The sequence below is a fragment of the Thermobia domestica genome, chromosome 13 (assembly GCF_964235325.1).
Source record: "Thermobia domestica chromosome 13, izTheDome1.hap1.1, whole genome shotgun sequence".
NCBI lineage: Eukaryota > Metazoa > Arthropoda > Insecta > Zygentoma > Lepismatidae > Thermobia > Thermobia domestica.
In genome coordinates this window covers 134698605-134712039 of record NC_137466.1, presented here as the reverse complement: position 1 = coordinate 134712039, position 13435 = coordinate 134698605, and the positions used below count along the sequence as shown (strand labels likewise).

At 32.3% G+C, this 13435-nt stretch overlaps 1 protein-coding gene across 2 annotated transcripts in view; it reads right to left on the bottom strand.

Annotated features, from left to right (window-relative positions):
- Positions 1-12551, bottom strand: part of LOC145668536 (calcitonin gene-related peptide type 1 receptor-like) — a 1245332-nt gene extending 1232781 nt beyond the window's left edge. For both annotated transcript variants that reach the window (XR_014128034.1, XM_081736520.1), the window contains exon 1: positions 12176-12551. The gene's annotated coding sequence lies outside the window, so the exon portion shown is untranslated. The remainder of the gene's footprint in view (positions 1-12175) is intronic.
- Positions 12552-13435: the final 884 nt, after the last annotated feature.

The following is a 13435-nucleotide window of genomic DNA, read 5'->3' as shown; positions in this document are numbered from 1 at the left end:
GAATATTGTACAGAGAAATAAAATCTGTTGCGAAATTACGTAGGTTGAATTGTAAATACTCGTATTTTTACAATTTCCAACATAAAATTGAAATAAGAACTTAATTTATCATTTTCATATAGAGTAGGGATCTATTAATAGATTATAGTCCATAAACTCATTTCGCAAATGAAACTCGCTTAAATTAATCAAATTAGAATTGTTTAGTTTACTCAAGCGTTCAGTAAATATAAAAGAATAATTAGAATTCTGCAAGATTGGTTCGGGTTTTAATACTGTAGTGATTGTTTAATCAACGCCCACAATAATAATAATAATAATAATAATAATAATAATAATAATAATAATAATAATAATAATAATAATAATAATAATAATAATAATAATAATAATAATAATAATAATAATAATAATAATAATATCAAGACATGTGTTTGCGTGATTGATATAAATAACCAAATACCACCCTCCTTTAAAGAGAAAAATTTCGTTTCCAACCAATCATTTTTCTTAATCCATTTAACTTATACGAGCAGTTTATTATTATTATCATTATTATTATTATTATTATTATTATTATTATTATTATTATTATTATTATTATTATTATTATTATTATTATTATTATTATTATTATTATTATTAATGTATTTGATGCTGAAAACAAATAAGTTTTGATCTTTTAGTATAATATAGTTTGTAAATGATTTTTTGAAGTATTCAACTGCAGCTAGTAAATAATGACGTGTAGGTCTACATTGCATAGAACTTCGGCATGAGAAAAGAACGTTAGTTAAACTTTAACAAATACAATCGGAAACGGAGCAGATAACCTTGTGCAAAACTCCCGATTAGCAGCAAAAGAGAGGGGGAAAGAGAGAAAAAAAATTGAGCCGAATCATATATATTTCAGGTTTATACGTGGGGAAGAAAACAGCGTGAAATATTTACCGTGACAAAATGCATCGTTGCACAAGTTATTCTGAACACGAGAAACCGTTCAGCTGCTGTTCGTAATATTTCCAACTTCCCATTGAAGTATTCCGTGTCCATTAGCATCAAGATTTACCTTTTTCCTACTTTGGATCTACCTTGAACTCAAACCATATCGGAGAATTTTATTGGGAGCATATCGCGGAATTATATCTTGTACGGAAACCCTTGCACACTCATTGCATATTGACGAACTACATATTTTTGAATTGTGTATGTACAACTTTCTTTATGCTGGTATGGACCACCAGTCCACAGTTTCTCGAATTAAAAAAATAATAAATAAATAAACACGTGTTGATATTTATCTTTTCCACGATTTTGAGTTATCTCTGAAACTTTACACTTTTCCCACAGGTCCATATGAACTTTTTCTCTTATTTTGATGTGAAAAATATTTTTTTACAGTTCGTCGGTGTAGTTCATTAACATTTTGTATACAAAAAGCCTAAATGTCTGACTAGTAAACGTCCAGGTCTCACTGTTTAAGCTAGAAACTTGAAAATTTGACAGTCTCTAGGATTTGTAACCTGATACCAGTAAGGATACAACGAAGGGGGGGAACAGAGGTGGCAATTATTATATGTCAATATTTCCGAATCTCTGAAGGTTAGAGACATGAAATTGGCATATGGGTTTTTCATTTTTACTTAAGCACGTTTTTCATCGTTTGTTATATTTGACTTAGAAGGAAAGAAACGGGTGTGCGGTTGGGATTACAGTTATTATAATAAGATGTTCATATCTTGGAAACTCTTAAAATTAGCAACATGAAATTTTGAATTTATACTTTTAATTTAAAATAATTAAATATGCGTTTCACCGGCTTTAGATATTTGTTTTAGAAAAAGGATGAAAGTGGGGAAGCTTTACTAAGATACTATGCGTTCGAATTTCGTGTTGACAGCAGTAGCGTCTTCTCTGGGTGAGCAAGTCATGTGTATTAACGCCCAACGAAAACTGAAGAAATGAATATTCTATTATAATTAAACAGATAGTCAGAACTAGGCATTTTATTATTTTCAACGAGACAGAATCAACTGCTGAAGACGCTATCTCCGTAATGTTTTGAGGAGACACCTATTCGAGTAAGTCGTTGGCAACGCTTTTGGCTGCATTTTTAATGCTTTACAAGACTCATACTGCGCATGCGCTTCGTGTTTCGGACCTCGTGCTTCAGTGAAGGTGTTGATTAGAAAGTCAACGTCTTGAATTTTCTGCTTGTCTTAAGCGTTGGCAAGATTTATCTATGGATGTACATTTTTTAATAGCAATATGGAATATAATTTGTTTGGTATGATCTACAGACTTTTTTCTATTGTTAAACATATCGTTCAATTCATAAGTTAAGGGTTCAATCGACTTCTTGCTAAAATACATGTAAGGACGATAAAGAGAAATATAATTCTTCTTCTTTTTTTTATCCAATAAAGTTGTGTTCGAAGGGTCAGTCGATGAAAAAAAAAACAGCCTGGACGTTTAGCTACAGAATGGTTTTCCATTCTCAATTTTTCTTTCTCTAATTTTCATTTACTTTGTCGCTATTGGGTCATCCTCAAGACTCACGGTTTCGGGTCCTCTATCACTGTCTTGGAGTACTTGGTAAAAGTAGTTTGTTTTTTCCTTTCTTTAAGACATCGCTTTTTGTGTTGTCTCTGAATGCTACAAAAAGGAATTTTTTCACTTTCTTCGTTTTGAGATTATCTAGATAGGCATATTACATTGAAATTTGTAGCTAACCGAGAAAAGTTAAGATACAGAACAATCATTACAGACATTTTAAAATATGAAGTTATAAATTTACATACATTGTACGGTAGATTGTAGTTATTTTGGCTTTCTGATTTAGCAATGCTGGGTAGCCCCTTGTCTTTAGCGTTTACGATTGTAGTGGTTTCAGCTTTTTGAGATGGCTAGTCAAAGTGTAATTCAAAAACTATTCAAAGTCCTTTTTCATTAGTTTCTTATAAGGAGAGTGAGCTGGAATTCAAGATTTGTAAATAAATAGTTGCTTGTTTTCGATTTTCAGTTTCATATTTTGAGGGTATATTTTACTTATTTTCTAATTAAAAATATTGCTTATATAATAACATCCTCCTTGATTCATCTTTATAATTTGTAGACTAAATTGTTAGAAGAAAATTGCTATTTATAGGTTTTAGGTATTGGCGTAACTAGAACATTTTGCTTGGAACGGCCATGGTCTCTTACTTCCGAAAATTGAAGAAAACTTCCAGGACCACACGATATTCAAGAAATCGATGTGTGGCCAAAGCATAATCACTATTAAATATGTCGAATGCAAACACCACTAAAATAGTTATGTGTAAATTGAGGTAAACTTATCACATTATTTACAATCAATAAAAACATGTGAATGGGCCCAGCTTTGCTTCTGGGGAGAGGGGGAGGGATCCCCTCTAGTTCCGCGTATAGTTGTGAGGATGAATATTTTTTTCCTTTCTTGCCAACGCTCTAACAACCACGACAGCAGACGGCACTGGTTGACAGGAATTCTATATAAAAGGTGCAGACAAGGAACCGCAGTAATACGTGTGAGCAGTTGTTGGTCGAGCCTCAAACCTTAAAATGGTTCGATCCCGGGCTAAGTAACTTGTAATGAACAGCATCGTGTCAATGGGTTTTCTTGGGGTTTTCCCGTATCCTTCCACATTCTCAATCCACGACCTTCCAAAACCATTCACTTTCGTTAAATAACATCATCTTTAGCACACAGGGAATAATCGTGCGTACGTAGAACTGAAGCATTTAATTCCTTTCAGTTGTGAAAACTCCCACTACACACGATATCCGATTTTTATTTATTTACAAGACTTTTTGCTTAGAGAAATAGAACCCTGATAGTTAATAGTATTTTTTCTTTATATAAGCAGTAAATAAGTATATAAACTATCTGTTCCAGCAGAATATAAACAGTTAATTATTATCAAGAATGAACAGTATTGTTTGTTGCAACGTAGAAATTCGATTTTCTCAAAAACTACACATCAGAATTTACCCTTAAGCATTTCATTTTGTTCAGCTTAACACCATCTTTCAACTTGTATGGGTAATATACTTAAACATATTTTAGTTAAGGAAAAGAGAAAATTTAAGAGTTGAAGAAAATTTTAATCTATATCTCATTAACACTGCCTTGTTAGTATCATACTGAAGAGTTTAATAAAGGTATGTTTTATATTAGTTTCGCCTCAATAAGTGATATGGTTCTCGTACAGCTTCAATTTTTATGTTTACAAATTAATTGTTTTTTCTTAATTTTCTCAAAAACTACGCATGAGGTTTGACACTTGCATATATGATTTTGTTCCGCTCAATAAGATCTACCAAGTGGTATTTGTTTCATCTTTGGAGTTTTTATTTCTTTTTTTTTAGAATTTATTTAGTTTGTAAAGAATAGAGAAACAAAGTATTTAATGAAATTATATCTATTATATGTGTTGCCCATGACAGCGGCGCAAATCTGTTTTCAACATTGGGGAGGGGAGACGGGTAAGACCGTCCCTGTTTTTAAGCGTTGTTCACAATATTTATGAAGTTGAAAAACAATGCTGTGGGGAATCAGAGGAGCAGAGTTGTCTTCAACATTGGGAGGCGGCCAGTTTTAAGGCTCATTCTGAGTGACATCAATTTAATCTCACTTTCCTTTGTGGCAATCGGACACAAGTCATCACATTTCTCCTGAAAATAAAGGAAACATAATTCAAATCGGATTATTGGTGGAAAAAACAGTCCCTCCAGTTGCAAGATTGGAGGAGACATATCCCCGTCACCCCCCGGGATTTGCGCCAGTGGTCCATGAACACATAAGCTGGTAAAGCTCTCTATTACCCTTTAGGTAAAGCTCTCTATTTTATCTCTATTACCCTTTTGGGTAGATAATAGATAAAGTACCAGGCCTATCAAATAAATGTAAATAAATCGTTAAGATATGAAGCTACTTAGAAAACTCAATTTGCTCAAGTTTTAGAATTGGGCCAGTTTGCGGATAGAACTTACGTCATATAAGCTACTTCAAAAAGAAAAGGCTAAGTTATAAGAAATGTTTATTTTCTACTGACTGATGGAGATTCTAAGTTTTGTATATTTCTTTTTCGTTCTTACAAAGTTTGTGCCGTCATGCAATGGTTTCCAACTTCAATCAGTGAGAAAAGTTTCGGCTTTTTTGTCGAGACATGAGCAAAGAAGTTTCCTATGACGAAACCAACTTTTATATTCAATAATTATCGAATACTACCATAGCATTCTTTTGTCTAAGTGTTTAACGCCTTTAGCTTTGACTCGGAATATATAAATTCAGTTTTCATGTCAAATTGTATGTGCACTCTTCGTGTTGAATCATCATCAGCATAGGTCTTCTGCCATTACTGGCAGGTCACTTGCTGTAACTTGAGAGATTCCCACGATCTTCCGTTAAGCCCTTCGTCTTCATGTACGATTTTCCTGTTTTGATATCGTCTATTAATTGTAGTCTTCTTCGCCCTTTCCCTCTCTTTCTTGCCACCATATCCTCTAGCACGTCCCTCATAATATAGTTCCTTCTTATCCAATGTCCCAACTTCCTCTTCCTCTTCTTAATAACATTTAAAATTATTATTTTGTCACTTACCATTTCTAACAGTCTCTGATTCGTTTCCGCTCGACCCAGCTCATTCTCTCCATTCTTCTCCACATCCTCGTTTCGAAAGCTTCCAGTCTTTTTTCAACTCTTTTACGTAATGTCCATGTTTCTGACCCATACAGTACAATACTCCACACGAAGCATTTTATGAGTCTTTTTCTCAATTCTTTCTTCAATGTTCCACAAAATAGTACTTTCTTCCTCCTAAAGTCTTCTTTCACCATTCCTATCCTTGCTTTTTATTGCGTGTTCATACTTCATATCATTTCTAATAATACGACCTAGCTATCGAAAACTAGTCACCTGTTTTATTTTCTTCGCTGCTACTTCTATATTTGGCACCGACCCCTCGTTCCAATTACCATGGCTTTTGTCTTTTTAACATTAATTTCATTCCATATTCTACACAGCCCTTCTTCACGTTTTCTCACACCTTATTGATTTCCTTCTTCAGATTCCGCAACAAGTGCCATATCATCTGCAAAGCGTGTTGAAAGATTCTTTAATACTATGCATTTCCTTTATTTATTTATTTTGCCCTCTTGCAAGGATCCATCTTCTTGGGTGTAAATCATTAATCTATACGGCAAATAAGCTGAGTTTGTAGCTTGATCTAGAGTTTTTAAAGTATTTCGCCCCCATTTTTTGAATTACAGTGTATATTATACACTGTTACCTTTTACATTGTATGAATATAAATATATATGATACAATAAATTTGTTTTATTTTTATGCACTGTATTTTCATACTCATAATTCTAAATTGTGTATTCAATTTTTTAAAATCATGGTAACAATATATTATTTAATTTACGTTTCTTTATATTTTGGTGTATTGATTAAACTCTCTCTCAGTTCGCTGCTTCAAACCGGTAGAAAAGAACTTGCTAAAGCGTTCTGTACAATATTGTTCGTTAACGGTACATCGTTTCATACTATATACGTATATATATATATATATATATATATATATATATATATATATATATATATATATATATATATATATATATATATATATATATATATATATATATATATATATATATATATATATATATATATATATATATATAATAATTTAAAATTATTTTGTATATCGGAAGACTATATATATTTTCTTCTATTTTGTTGTTGAACAATTTGCATTGAAATATTTTATGATTTATTTATAGTTCCGATGGCCTCGTCACATCAATATATATTTGTATCTCTCTTATGTATTAAATTTAATTTAACTGAAGGTTCTTCTATTATTATATAAAATAAAGAATAATAATAAATATTTCTAAGAATTTTGATAATTTGAGATTTCTAATAAAGAATAAGAAGCAATTGATATTTAATTTGACAAAATTGTTAAGTAAATGGCAAACATTTTTGTTTCTAGTCGCGTAATCAGGTGAAAAAGTCCAATCAAACTTCCCTTCTGGCGAAAAAAATCGTGGTTCTTCTTTAAACGTACCAAATGGATACCAGAAGATGTTTTTAAGCACATCTATCGAGTACCATTTTGGTTCAGAGAAAACTTATTATTCTCACGTTACTTGCATCTGAAACTTTTCTAAAGATCAAATATAAAATGAAAGACAATAGTGATAAGTGAAAATATTTGTGATATGATACTTTAAGAAGTCCAGGTTCCAAGTCGCAACAATGAGTTTGAACCAACATCTTTGTTCTTAAAATAATAAATAGACTAAATATTCTTAATCTTTTAAAAAGAATTTTGCAAAACATAATTACCATTGTTTCACAAGTATTTACGATCTAATTTACGTAGTTTGTGTCCGAAAGCCTTGCTTATAAATTCAGTAGGTAAAGAATAGCAAAACTTTGTATGTCGTTTTTACAATTACATTCAAATCTATTTTTATCTTTTTATTTTAATTCTTTCGTCAATTCTCAAAAGATTAATAGCGCTTGACAAAAAAAAATGTCCAAACATAATACGACACATAGTATATCAATCGATAGATGTAATTAACCTGAACATAATGATAGGGGTGAGTATAAATCCTGATACATAATTTTCGAGAAAATCGATAGAAAGTATTTTTTGTAAACTTGAAAGTTAATGGTGTACGATAATGACACCTTCTATTAGGCTGATACCGATACTGAAGTATAAAATGACAGTATGCTATAAGGTTAAGAAAATATAGCTCAAAATTAAGTTTAACCTCGCACGATTATGCTCTTTAGGCTAAGGGAGACGATGATGAAACCAAGTGAATGATAATGGAAGAATTCATGGACTGAAAAACTGGGAGGAAACGGGAGTACCACCGAGAAAACCCACTTACATAATGTTATCTACTACAAATTTACTTAGACGGGGATCGAACCAGAGGTTCCACGCACCAGAGGTAAGCGCTCTACCACTGAGCCACTGTGATCTCTTGAATACATAGATAGATAGATTTCACGTGGTGGTCAACATAACATGCTAGAAGATAAATTCTGATGAGTAGTTTACGAGAAAATTTTACAATAAAGAACTTTTATGTCGTTTAAAGTACATAGTTTCTATCAATCACATATATTTCATATAGGTTTTATCCTATTGTAATAGATTTATTATTTATTTCATCTTGTGCTTATTACACATTATTTTTTTAAATATACACTATTGCATAGTAAATTGTATCTATTATAGTTTGATTTTTTGTAACAGTGACGCATTTAATATTAACAGTGACACACATAATCCTAACAGTGACACGCATAATCCTAACAGTATCATGTATAATCCTAATAGTAATGTATGTAACTCTGACACTATGCACATATTACTTATTAATTAAATAACTCTAAGATTTTACACACGAGAATTGTACTGAACATAGTTTTCTTCTTTCCTTGATATTTTTGTGGATTAGATTTTAGATTATAAAACGCCTTTTCTCGTTAAATTAATTTTAGATAGGCTTCAAAAAGTACAGGTACTCTTATGGCGTTCACAAGAACGATCGGTCATCGAAGTTCCCAACCTAAAGTTGACCTACGACCTCAAATTGGGTTTACTTTCGGGTTTGATGGTACTTCCATTCATATTCTTAAGAAAAAATCATATACATGCGTATTGTGAGACTTTTTTTTTGCTTACTTACAACGAATCACTCCAAATTCTACTCACAGAACATTATTGTTGAACAGTCAATCATAACGAGCGGAGTGCAGAATATTACAGTGATTGATTATTGTTTTAATAGTAACCACTCTTAATTTCTTATGTTACGCTGGACAGTAATCTAACTGTTGTTATTAGGATCACACACTGAAACAGTGAGCTTGTACTGTTAGTACGCCCGTTACTCCACACGATAACTTTAAGAACGATAGTGAATTTTTGAATTCTGTTTCTTGGAATGGATTCAAAAATTCAATCCTTTCGAGTTCGTTAATCGGCTCAATCATTTAACAAGTTCACGGGTAACGTTCATTTTAATCTACTATATCGTTCAAAATTCATAGCATTCCTTAGCTTCTATGCAACCTGTACATCAGCAAAACATTGTTGGTTGCCTATGATAAAAGTGATATATTGCTTCAGTTTACTGCTATAAGTTAAATCACTTTTAATTTTCCACCTTTTAGTGTGTTTACCAGAAATTGCTAATTCCTTGTTGTACATTGAATTGTAATCTAACAATAGTTATTAATTTAATGTGTTACGTTAACAATCGTTCATAATTCCTTGTCTTACGTTGGATTGTAATGTAACAAAGATGTAACGACAATATAACTATCAGTGCTTCGTTGTGATTTTACTAAAAATTAAAGCTATTAATATTCCGTAAATTACTACAAAAAACACACAAATTATCCATTAGCTTTAACGTTATGGACAAAAATTAAAATATGTAATTTACTCCACAATAGCTAAATTCAAAATTGTGAATAGTTGTGTGAAGATTAGTTACAAAAGAATTACTAACTGGATTAAGTAAACTTGATATGCAAATCATGGCAAAACTGAAATAATAAAATATTTCTATAACACAATATCTGTGGAGTTATTTTAACAGACGAAATGAAAATGTTTTTCAATAACGGATTTTAATTTAGTGATAAGTTCGAAATAAATTGGAAAATTTTATTTAAAAAAAAAATTGAGTTTGAGTTTTTGTGTTTTGGGTGCTCGTTCAACAGTGAGGTTTTAACAGACAGAACTTAATATTAACGGGGATCCGAACTATGACAAGAGCTTGAGCCCAGCCCCACCACACTATTTCATCTCCAGGAAAATCGATTGATTACAGAATCACGCCACCGCCACTGAACTTTTTTAAGACATATTAAAAAATGTGAATCTGGCTTCTTATCGAAAACTATGGTAAGTGGTGGCAAAGTATTTTTGCTTTGGGGCATTGTTAGAACCCGTTACCATTTTTGTCTTGCACTGTATAGGTTTCAAAGCTAATTCAAGAGAATAATCATAAATTGATGGTTTCAGAAAATAAAGTCTAGAGGATTCAATGAAAAGGAACGAACAAACTAATTATAGTAGAAAAGTTAACCGAGATAATCGATAATGTGAACTCATTACTGAAAACAATGTGAATAATTAAGCCTATATGCCTAAAATAAACGGGACATTTCCTTGAATTAAAAATAGACACAGAATATAGGGTATTAGTTGCAAAAGTTCTCGAAAGAGACTTTTACGTAGGCCGTAAAAAGGACAAAAGGAAAATGTAACTTTGGATCGTAGGAAAATGAATTATTCTTATTGAAATTGCTTTTGCATGTGGCGGAGTCAGGTGTCTCAACATTGATAGCCATGAACCAAAGCCAGATTCCTTATTTCAGACTTTCCCAATTAGTGTGTTGTGAAATTTCAGACTTTGAAACGAACTTTTACGCTATCCTCAAAACCTATATTATTGTATTTAGACTTCATACAATAGATTTTACGAGCAGACCCTATGTTCAAGATGAAGCCTTTAAAAATAAGTTGAAATCAATGATGAGACAGGTTGTAATAGTCAACATCTGCAGCAATGTTCCGTTCTAATCTAACCTACCAAAAGGTATCGCGATGTTATGGGTGGAAATAACACTTCGAAACAAATTGAAGTATTTGAGCTAACATCCAATGGTTATGCGCTTTACGCTACAAAATGACCTTAAGATTCATGAAAGTGACAATGTATGAAAGAATTAGTAAAATGATAATGAGACAGGCGATGGGAAAACACCAGAAAATCCATGGGTACGATGTTGTCCATTATAAATCTACATGGTCTTGGATCTTGCACCAGGGTTGAGTGTTCTACACTTGACAACCCTTTCCTCTCTCAATCTCGAGCAAAAGATTTAGAAGTACTGTCTTAAGTCATTAATATTTCAATCAGCAGTCGCTCATAAGGAAAGTTACATTAGTGGAAATTAAACTTCTTTCGCTTAAAACTAAAGAAAGCAAAAGTACCTAATGTGTTAATTATTGTATACAATTATTAGTACATTAGGTAAGGTTTCTTCTCTTAGTGTAAAGCAAATAAATTTTAGTTTTTAACGTAACTTCCCTCAAGAGTTCCCAGTCTTCCGTAAACATAAGGACGTGAATCACAAAAACAAGTTGATTAATTGTCTACAAAACGAGAATCACTTCTCCTCCCGAAAACAAGTAAAGACGGATCGTTCTAAATTCGAGACGAGACGAAAATAATGATACTTTTCGTTTCGATTTCGAGACGAGAATCGAGATTAGATATTTCACGAGTCTTAGGACAGCACTAGTTCACTTTAGTCTTAGATCTGAAAACTGTTTTACTGCTACGTATACAGAGAAATAAAAAAAATTATTAAATGGTAAAGTGATTATTGGAACACAATAAAGAACATTTATCAACATTTAAAGATAAACAAGTAATTATACAATGTACTTCAACAATAAATGTAGTTTAAATATCCCACCCTTCGTGAATCACTCGTTACACGGAAGAATTCTGGTTACTCCTATATGAAATTAAGGAAAAAAATCTCAGCCTAGATTTTTGTACATAAAACAACAGAAGACGAGAACAAATTCGAGACAGAACGAGAATTGTTTTCGAATATCGAGACGAGACCAGGAAACTTTTTTTTCGTATCGTCTCGCCTCGTGAGCAACACTAAACTTGACGTTAAAAAAAAAGAAATGATGTGATCAAAAAGTGAAAGCGGAAAATCCTCAAAGAAGCTAATGTTCTTCTTTGACTTTAACAGTGTCCTTCACCGTAAACTCGTACGATCTGGAATCGAACCAGGAACTTTTCTTATCAAAGGTAAGAGCTCTGCCCCTAAACCAGCATGACTAAGCACGAAATATCGAAATTACGGAATTCCAAAAAAAAAATCAAGAATTACGACAGTCCGACTTCCGAAATAGAAATTGCAATTCCCAATATCCTAAATAAAGCCTATAATTACGGCGAGAAAAGTCTTTGCATTTGATATATGCACAAGAATGTTAATGGCAGATCGACAATATAATTTACGTATTATAATACAAAGCAACGAATATACTTGCTGATATAAAATTTAACAGCTTACCTTTACGACGAAAAAAATTCAGTGATGAACGGTAAGATAAACACAACAGAAAACATTTATTTTACAATTACTAAGTTTACTTTATTTTTTTGACTTTGTTCTCTTGCTATTAGTACTTGGTTTTAAGTAAATGTAATTAGTACAGCAAGACACTCACACGCATTAACATATATAACACACGCACTTTCTAAAATACAATTTTGAAAAGAAAAACAGCTATTTGTTTCTTTCGTCAAATGATGATAATATTTGTTGACCCCAATGAGAAACAGGAGGGGGGAATATTTTTTGGGGGGAACCAAAAATGCAAAACACGTGATGTTAAACTTACGAGCGTAGGGAAAGATAGAACTTGCTCGCGCGACACACGGTTCAACAACTACCCAGATCGCCAAATAGCTCGTGCTACGTTACGTTGGAGCGCCTACTTGATCTGACATATGTACGCGCAAGCGTACTTACTAAGAAAGATGCGCGGAACTCACTGACAATGCTGGCATTCAAATTCTAGTGGGAGTGGGAACGTAAAAACAAGTTCTTTTTTTTTTTTTTCAAAGAAAGAAGGTCCGGCCGTGTGAATGAAAATACGTTAAGTTCTTAATTTTTCTCCATCATTTAATTTCTCTTTTCTTTCTTTCAAAACCAAATAGCACTGCTATAGTGCCAGATATGGTGTGGGTCGTGGAACAAGTGAGTCAAAACTTGTGAGTGGGTCAGTAGGTCTTGGATCAACAGAACGTGACCCATTGCGACCCACCGTGACCCACTTCGACCCACCGACTCACTAAAGCCCACCAACCTACTCTGCTCAGTGCATTGAAGGCAGCATATTCTGAACATTGGTGAATGTGTCTACGTTTTACTTTCAAGATCTCTATTTGTTTTATTTTTTCATTTGTTTCTATTTATTACGAGTATTATTATTGAGATGAGTATATATAAGTGAAAAAAGATCTAGGACTTTTGGATATTTATATTTGTAGTTGTAACAATAATAATAGAACCTACTACTGGGCTCTCGAGACAGTTGAATTTTACATTATTTTTCATTTTTTTCTTTTCCTGTGCGTTGGTCAATTTACCTCGATTTCAAACTTTAAAATTTCATCTTATTTTCCACTCAAAAGTATCTGTATTCAACAAGGAAATAATTATATATGATAATTAAATTTAAATTCATCGTAATATGACTCATGACAAACGCTTTACCATTTTATAACGTAAAGGTCAGATTCACTGGTATTGTAACAGAGCGGTGCT